This window comes from Miscanthus floridulus, chromosome 19, assembly GCF_019320115.1.
Source record: "Miscanthus floridulus cultivar M001 chromosome 19, ASM1932011v1, whole genome shotgun sequence".
Classification (NCBI taxonomy): domain Eukaryota; kingdom Viridiplantae; phylum Streptophyta; class Magnoliopsida; order Poales; family Poaceae; genus Miscanthus; species Miscanthus floridulus.
Genome location: NC_089598.1, coordinates 81,978,616 through 81,988,615, shown reverse-complemented (window position 1 = coordinate 81,988,615; position 10,000 = coordinate 81,978,616).

Sequence of the window (10,000 nt, the reverse complement as noted above, 5' to 3'; positions counted from 1 at the left end):
TTTTAACGCCTCTATCCATAGGCTCAATGGTAAGGTGGAGTAACTTATCATACTACGCACCATATCCATCAGGGTACTGATTATGTCTTTCAGCTACTCCATTCTGCTGAGGTTCACCCGGTGTAGAATACTGGGCTACTATGTCATTCTCATGTAAGAACATTGCAAAAGGTCCAGGAACTTGGCCATATGGGGTATGCCGACCGTAGTACCCCCCACGGTCAGACTTAACTATCTTAATCTTTAAATTGTGTTGGTTTTCAACTTCTGCCTTAAATATCTTAAATTTATCCAATACGTCTGTTCTTTCTTTGATTGGATAAATGTAGTCATAATGGGAGTAATTATCTGTGAGTGTTATGAACGAATCATAACCATCTACACTCTTTACAGGAAACGGACCACAGATGTCTGTGTGAATAATCTGTAAAATTCTTACACTTTGTTTGGCATCTTTTTTTAATTTTCTTTACATACTTTCTTTTTATGTATTCTCTGCATTGTTCTAAATCTGAGAGCTCTAATGGAGGAAGAATATTATTCTTAACTAGTCTTTCTATTCTCCCCCTCGAAATAGTGGCCTCAACGATAGTGCCATAATTTCAACAACGCATTATGAGCTCTTATCCACCATTTCTAGAGTAACTCTCTATCACAAGCTGCTTTTATCAGCTGGGTAGCATATGTCTTTGAAGAGCCAGTGAACTGACTCTTTATTCTGTCGACTTATTCGGTGACCGTGTCATACTCTATGATTGAGCCCACAATTACAGGCTTAATCGTGTTCTTTATCATAGCCAAGCATTTCTTGTTGACAGTGACTCGCTTCCTATGCTCAAGGTCATAGAACATCTTTTAGGATTCAAAATCCCTCTCATTAGTTGCCCAAGCGGCATCAGCCTCGTTTGTCTCCCTCACCGGTGCCACAGGCTCAGTGGAATACGGTGAGGTGACTACCCAAGTTCACCTCAGCCAAGATGAAGGCCTGGTCAAACTTTTTCTTAACATAAAAAATAACAACAATTGCATGTCTTGATTTCAACGTTGGTCAAAATTAAAACATACAACTATGCTTATACACTAATTCTACATCATTGTTAGGCAGAAATAGAATTAATGCATAAAATTATTAAAATTATGATATTGTTATTAACAACGTTGGTCAGAAAATAACAACATCATAATCATGTTCAAAATATTTTTTTCTCCAATTAAATATCACGTTGGTTCAAAATAACTGGAGAACCAACTATTTCTTTAGCAGCGGAAACATTAAACTTTTCTCAAATATTCTCTGAAAATTATCCTGTTGATTCAAATTTTAACAGAGATATTTAAAGTAGACAAATATCATCAAAATTTGCTTCTGAAAATTAAATAAACTCAGAACTTTATTTACTGGTTCATTGTGGCCCGACATGCAACTACAGTAATAGGCCCAGCAGCAACAGTGCACGGCCCGGCCTACCACAGCAGCCCACGGACGCGCGCTGCCCGCACCCAGGCCGCAACCTAGGCCTGGGCCCGCAAAGCGGCCTCCCGCTCGTGCCCGCCTGGGCCTGATTTTGGCCCGGTTGATTTGCGCTGTTGATGCAGATCAGACGGCCACATGTGCATCTCGGTAGATCAAAACGGCGACCTCAGCGCCTCCGCTGAAACCCTAGCATCATTCGCCCCTCCCTCTTCTCTCTCTACGCCCACGCTCCTTCTCTCTGAACGCAGCAGCAGCGAGCAGCGACTAGAGCCAAGAGAGAGAGAGATGGCGCCGTCGTTCGTGGCGGCGAGACCTCGCTTCCCCACGTGGCCGACCCCCTTTAACCCTAGTCCATTTCTTCTCTGCCTTTCTCTCTCAGCCACGCGGCGCACCGAGCGAGCGAATCGGTGGAGCGGGCAGCCAATGGCACCGTCGCCGGCCCCCTCACCGGCGTGCGCGCTCCCCAGCGGGTGAGCGCGCTGCCGTCGAGTGGCCTGGCCGCGGCGCCCCCTTGGCCGAGCCCGGGCGAAACTAGCTCCCCTGGCTCGGCCTTCTTCTCCCGTGCCGACGAAGGGTTAGCCCGGCGCATGGCGAGGTAGGTCCCTTTCCTCTTCTTCCCCGTCCCCTTCTTCTTTTGGATTTGGATTGTTGTTTGTTCTTCTCGGATTCAACCGATTTGGGGATCTAGGGTTATGAGTTTCTTTTCCCGATTCGATTCGTTCGATTCGGTTCATCTCTTCATTTGATTTCTTTTCTTTTCTATTTATACCGAATCGCTCTCTTCCCCTTCCTCGTCGCGAGTTAGGGTTAGGGTTCGGTTGAACCCAATTTGGTTTTTCTCTCGGTTTTGATTCGAGATCGACGAGATAAGCCCCTTCCCCTCTTCCCCTTCTTCTCTTTTGGATCTTCTTTCTTTTCCTTTTGGAGTTGAACCGATTTGGGGTTGGGGTTAGGTTAGGGTTTGACTCACTAGAGTCACTGTTCTTCTTCCCCAGTGAGTGCTTTGAGGGTTAGGGTTCGGCTTTGATTCTCTTTCTAGGCTGAATCCCTCTTCCTTTGTTCTTTCCTTCACCCAGTTAGGGTTAGGGTTAGGGAACCCCTTCTGTCTGCTCAGATCCGGAAGGAGGTCAGTTCTTTTCTTGCCGCGCGACAGCGAAGACGACGGTGCGGCACCTTCCCCGCACAGTGGCGGTGGTGACCGGGAGTTCAGTGACGTCCACCACCCCCTGGTCTCTTTTCAATTTTCTTTTACCCGGTTACGGTTTCAATCCGAAACGGATTGAACCCTTGTTCTTTCTTTGATTTCTTTTCAATGCTTTACCCCATACTAGATCTACACACTGACAACCTTGGCTCTGGTACCATTGTTAGAAACAACAGTGCCTCTAAACCGTAGATCGGGGTAAGCATCTTACTTAGGGTTCCTCTAGTTTGCCCTGGCGCAGTTGCGCCGTAGCCTCGTGAACGCCGGTGTCGAGGGAGCTCGGCGCGGTGGAGTCCAGCGTGGTGTAGACGAGGTCCAGTGGCGATGCAGAGGCGACGGTGAGGTTGGTGGCGGCTTCCCTGTCGCTGGCAGCACCCTCTTTAGATCGGATTAGAGTTTTTTGTTCGTTGTTACGGCGGCTCCGGTCAACCTCGTAGTTAGAGCCGTGATCCCCACCTATCTCTTATAGTGTTGTGCGACAGGGGCCCATCAACCATATTAGGGTTGGGCGTCCCCCGATCAGGTTGCAAATCTAAGGGCTGAGCCTATTGGTGGAGATCATCTAGCAATTAGGTTTAAAAGATTCGTCTCATAAATTAGTCACAGACTATGTAATTAGTTATTTTTTAATCTATATTTAATACTTCATATATATGTCAAACATTCGATGGGGGTAGAAAGTGAATTTTAGGAGGAGAAACTAAACAATGCCATAATCAGTTTGAATTCGCACCGTACGTGCCCATATATATAGCCCCACATACCACGCTAGACCAGCAGACCGAACTCATGCAGGTCATTTGCATTGGCTCCGTAGTCCTGCGAAGTGGTTGCAATTACGCCGTCCGCTGTTCTAGGCTTGCTTGTTGCACAATGCTCGCTTCATGATACGAGGAATGAGTGGTTGCAATCCCAGCAGTAAAGCTAGGGTGAACGGAAAGTAAGAATCGCCTTTACAACAGCCGTCCTTGTGCTACGGAAGGAATGGGGTTGCAAAGGCTAGCTAGTGCGATGTGATCTTTTTCGTAAAGGCTTGCTTCATCCTTTTTCGTAAATTAGTTTTGTTTTGATAAATGTTAGTGACTTTTCTTTGCCTTACAAAACATAGAAAGATGGTTACCTTTATGTTTTTAGCAACATATTTTTTATAATGAACTGATATTTTGAAAGCTGTAGATATAACATTGTTGACATTTCTCTTAGCCGTAGATATAACATTGTCGATCAGCCGCCCATGTGTGGATTTGTGATCGATCGGGCCACCCGGTTATGAACGAACTTACGATAAGTAAATATCTAAACATGATAAGATCATGCATGGTGCTAAAAGGCTACAAGTTAGTATTGTGACTCGGCCCAAGCCACCGCTGCTCACGCACGCACGTAACTCGCTCCAATCCGTAAGCAATTGAATAGCTGAATTTATCAGTCAGTCTCCTCTTCGTCTGGCGTTGCTTGCAATTGTGCCCACTTGTGATTGACTAAATCCATCGATCGAGCTAATTTTTGGGTCTTCACTGAAGGTTCATTCATGCACATTATTCTCATGGTTAAAAGGAAAGGAGCTAGTGATATTAATCGTCCTGTTCGCTTATGCTGAAATTTGACTTATGCTAATGCTTATGCTGAAATGGTGTGAGAGAAAAATATTGTTCCATAGTTAAAAAGTTGTGCTGAATAAGCTCATGTAAATATGTGAAGAATAGGTGTTCTTCTATGTTGTTTCCATGTAGTACATGTAAATTAAAAGAAAATATCTAAAAAGCTACTAGTGTCCTATTCAAAATTTGCTTTGTTGTACACTCCACGCAAATTTACATGAATTTTCAATCTAGACTTGAAAGTCTACTGCTGCTTTGCCCAAAAAATGGCCACTACTCATTAGCAAGTTGGAAATGAACCACTTTATGTATTCCTCTATCCGTAGAGTACATTGAATGTACAGAAATGGTTATAACAGAGTTTCTGTTATTCGTATTAACAGCTACTCTAGGGGGAATGTTTTTATGTGGTGCTAACGATTTAATAACTATCTTTGTAGCTCCAGAATGTTTCAGTTTATGTTCCTACCTATTGTCAGGATATACCAAGAGAGATCTACGGTCTAATGAGGCTACTATGAAATATTTACTCATGGGTGGGGCAAGCTCTTCTATTCTGGTTCATGGTTTCTCTTGGCTATATGGTTCATCTGGGGGGAGATCGAGCTTCAAGAAATTGTGAATGGTCTTATCAATACACAAATGTATAACTTCCCAGGAATTTCAATTGCGCTTATATTCATCACTGTAGGACTTGGGTTCAAGCTTTCCCCAGCCCCTTTTCATCAATGGACTCCCTGACGTCTACGAAGAAGTGTGGTTCGTTCGACAAATTCCTACCTCTATCTAAGGTGTTTGGGTTTTGCAAAACTCCATAGACATGCAGAAGAGAAATACTATCCCCACTCTGACCAAGACAGAACTTTTACCAAAAGTTTATGTGATCTTTTTGTTCAAATAACAATTAAGGTGAAGCAGGGATCAGGAACAACGAATCTCTTTATGATAAACAGATCCATTTTGCAAGCTCGTTATTATGGGTAGTTCCTACAAAGAATCGGACTAATGACGTATACAATGCTTGAATTATCGATGTAAATGCTACATAGTAGGGTTCTCATCCTTCAGAGACTACGAGTGTAATAGGAGCATCTGTTGACAAAAGGATCACCCTAAGATGATCATCTCATGGCTATTGGGAACGAATCAAATCAGATGGTTCTATTTCTCAACCTTTCTGACTTGCTCCTACGGAAATCAAGGACGAAAGGATTGAAAAAGTCAGTCATTCACGACCACTGATGAAGTAACAAGAGCTGACAAACTGACAAAAGGAGCAACCCTTAAACAAAGATAAGAAGTCTCAACGTCCGTGTCACTCTGATGTGTTTGCCTTCGACAATGATATGTGGTACGGGTATAGCGAACTCTGAATTATTATATCCGCCGTGGTCCAAACTAGCTAATAATGTTCACAGCTGCATGCACTTAGTAATAGATTCTCTCCTGATGAACAAACAACTACCGCCGCTAACCTCTGAACAAAATCACTGATAGATTAGCAGTTTGCCAGTTTGTGTCATGCACGCTAATTGTCATCATATATATAATGAAAACGTTCAAGCAATGTCTATGAGAGTACGAATTAATATAACTAAAACGTTATTAGCATCCTCACAAAGTACTACAAACGGGTCATACATATATATATATCAATAACCTATAGGAAACAAAGGGTTCGGCAGGACTGAAAAATAAGCCAAAATATTATTCCGGCTGATTGTTGTGAGAAAAAAATACTGTTCTATCTGGGAACACTGTTCGCGTGAACCGGCCAGCCAGCCGAACGCGGCCTAAGTGAACGTTCTGAGATACAAATTAAAATGCAGGGACCAAGCAAGTTGTTGTTTAGTAGAGGATAAGCCATGCCATACAAGTTGACCTTTTGATCTGTTCATGCTGTCCGGTACACCATTTTACCTGCTTACGGGCGCATGACAGCCTGACGTTTTTGTACGGGCAAAGGATAGTTGACCTTTGCAGCAGGCAGATGCCAGCTGCCCTTGTTGCATTCTCTGGCCCAATCACTTGAACCCAGAAAAGAAAGAAAGAAAGGGAACTGCTGTCCGCATATCTGTTGGTTATAAACTTAACCCGTGTTTAGTTGCCCTCCAAATTCCCAAAAAGTGCTACAGTATCTATCACATCGAATCTTGCGATACGTACATAGAGCATTAAATGTAGACGAAAAAAAACTAATTGCACAGTTTGATGGGAAATTGCGAGACGAACGTTTTGAGCCTAATTAGTCCATGATTGAACACTAATTGCCAAATAAAAACGAAAGTGCTACAGTAGCCCAAATTCCAAACTTCCCTCAACTAAACACGCTTATAATGATCACAACGGAGCCTAGCTACAAGCACAATTTAGGCCCCGTTTAGATGCGAAAATTTTTGGCTTTTGGCTACTGTAGCACTTTCGTTTGTATTTGGCAAAAATTGTCCAATTATGGACTATTTAGGCTTAAAAGATTTGTCTCGTCAATTACGGGCAAACTGTGCAATTAGTTATTCTTTTTACCTATGTTTAATGATCCGTGCATGTGCCGCAAAATTTGATGTGACAGGGAATCTTAAAAAATTTTGGATTTTGGCTTGCATCTAAACGGGGCCTTAAACCGTAGAACGTGATGCCTGTCACTGTCAGTGTCTAGACTATATGTTAATTGAACGCCGGCGAATCTCAAGGGACCAAACTGTTGAAGGACAAAATGTACGGCTGTGGCGCTGTGCCATGCATCAATCCTACGACTGGTGCTGATACGATCGTATACGATTGTGGATTATTATTGTTGGCTGGTTTAGTATGAGAGAAAAATATTGTTTTAACTGAAAATTTATGATCGTTTACAACCAAGCGAACAGGCTGCTAGTTTTCCTCAAAAAGATTCCTTTTCATTTTGGCTAATTGCTAGTAGCATCTTCCATTGCATTGCCACTACTGCACTTCTTGAAAAGTCTAATAATCTTTTAAAATTTAACTGAATATATACAAAAATACTAGTAATATTTATGATGCATAATAGATATCAATATATAGATTATGACTATACTTTTATAATAAAATTATATAGAGATATAAATATTGATAATATTTTCTATATGTCTCATCAAATTTAAAAAAAATAACTCTTCGAGAAACGAGACGTAAGGTTATTTTTGGGCTGAGAAAGTATATATAGATGGCCCTTGGCCATCATCGACAATTAATGTTTGCGATATTTGAACTCGTCCAATGAATTTATTTCGTAACATGAAAATAATTAATCCACACACAGGTGACAATGTCCTTGGTTGTAAAAGCTAGCCTCGCAAGTCATCCTAGCTAGTTTGAAAGTCACGTACCTGGATCGTAGCCAAATACAAAATCATCTAAGAGCATTTTAAAAAGGTTGCTTTCCGCCACCGGTGAGTACCACAAGCTGAAGCTCAGGTCCATTGGTCCATCATCGATTAATTAGCTTATTGATGCGTATCCATGCATCCGTCCTTCGCCTCGTTCGTTTACTGTGGAACCGCTCCCCTGAAACTGTTACAGCTGAAATGACAGGCTTATTTGTATTAACATTGATTAGCTGGAATAGTTCCCACTCAATCCAGGCCAAACGAACGAGGCCTTAGCAGGTGGTGGCTGGTAGCGCAATCAGACATTCAGTCGTGTCGATTTGTTCGGTATAAACGCCAGAAAATGTCGAGGAATCAAATCGAAGTACATAACGTACACGGCTGCGTCATGCCGTCATACATGCATAAATCTTGGTTTGAACTACACGGAAAAAAAATAGCTACACTTACAGTCTGTCAGTTGGTTTCAATAATGCGCGCGCGCGTCTGCAACTGCAATTTTTTCAGCTTGTTTTTTTTAAGCTAGAACAGTGTTTTTTCTCATAATAAATCAGCCGGAATAATATTTCGGTTTGTTTTTTCAGCGAAGTGAACAGGGCCTGTCGTCCATGGATATGACAAAATCAAATCATGTGAGATGAGATGATCGGACAATGGTTCGTGACGAATATATTAACTGGCTATATATGTCATCCTAGTTTCAAAGTCTCGCTCGTACCTGATTCTAGTCCGATATATATAGAGAGTCATACGTCACTTCTGAGAGTAAACAATCTGCTTGCTGCCGGTGAGCGGTGAGTACCACAAGCTAAAAAAACGAGAGCCATGCATGCATCATTGGCCGGTGAGTTCTGACTTCACAGGTTTACAAAATGCGATTACTAGAACTTGATCGCCCAAATAAATAAATTAAAGGGGACCTTTCTAATAAATAAATAAGTAACTAAATATTACTCCATTCAGTCCATTTTATCCGGCGCACACGTATATCAAGATTCAAACTTTAAAAACTTTGACTAATAATTAGGCTAATAATTTTTAACTATTATAATACAAATTTTATATGATTAAATTTGTAAGGATTTATACTGTCTAATGATTATAAGTTCATAAGCATAAATAATATAATATAAAGTAAATGAATGGTCAAAGTGTAATTTGTAAGACCGTGCCATTCTAACTTGCACCAGATAAAACGGACCGGAGGGAGTAATATTTTATCTATATAGGCCCCGTTTGGCTTACCTCATATTCGGCTTGTTCGGCTTGTTTTTTCAGCCGGAACAGTGTTTTCTCTCACAATAATTCAGCAAGAACAGTGTTTTCAGTCAGTTCCAGCCAAGTTTCAGACCAGCAAACGGAGCCATATTTGAACAAACTTTAGATATTTTATTAATTAAGAATGCATTTAGAGTTATATTTTTTTAGATGGAGCTGCTAGTACGGTAGGAATACACGATTGAAAAGGTAACACCAACTGCACGCGTAACCCTCGCGGATTCCACGCACAAGCGTACAAATCCGGTAATACTAATCCCGGTCCATCGCCGATAGTCAACAGCTACTAGCTAGACCGTTCGGCCGGCCTCTCTTTCGCGTGCACATAGCACGTAATCCCTCTATCCATATAAGAATGCAATTCTCGCTTCCCGAGAACTCAATTAGTTTCAATTTTATTCAAAATTATATAAAAAAATAATAACATTCCTAATGCAAAGTTAATATCATTAGATTAGTCATAGAATATATTTTCATAATAAATTTATTTGAATATATAAATATTAATATTATTTGCTATAAATTTAATCAAACTTAAGCTACTTTGATCGGCTCGAATCTTATAATTACGTTCTTTCGTGGACGGATAGAGGATGACGCAGCGGGCTTAACTGCTACTTCTATGTATAGCACTAGTAGTACTACTATAGGTTTCGAGGCCATCATCGACGGTAGGGTACGGAGACTTCACGGACGTCCAGCCGATGACCCGCATCACCCACCCAACAAGACCGCATGGTCCAGTCGACATATCAACGATAGCGCCGCGTCATAGGTTTCGGTTGCAATCAGCTCCGGCAGTAGGCAACGCCTGTAGCTGCGCTGTCAGGCTCGATGAAAGCTCACAACAAACATACTAGTACTGTGCCATTAGCTCAAAAAAGAAATACTCTTTTTATAGGCCTTGTTTAAATCCTGGGTATAATTTTTTAGAGTGCCACATAAGGTGTCGTATAAGATGTTCGGATATTAATAAAAAATAAATTACAGAATCCGTCAGTAATCCGCGAGACGAATTTATTAAGCCTAATTAATCTGTCATTAGCATATGTGTACTATAGCACTATGTTATCAAATCATGGACTAATTAGGTTTA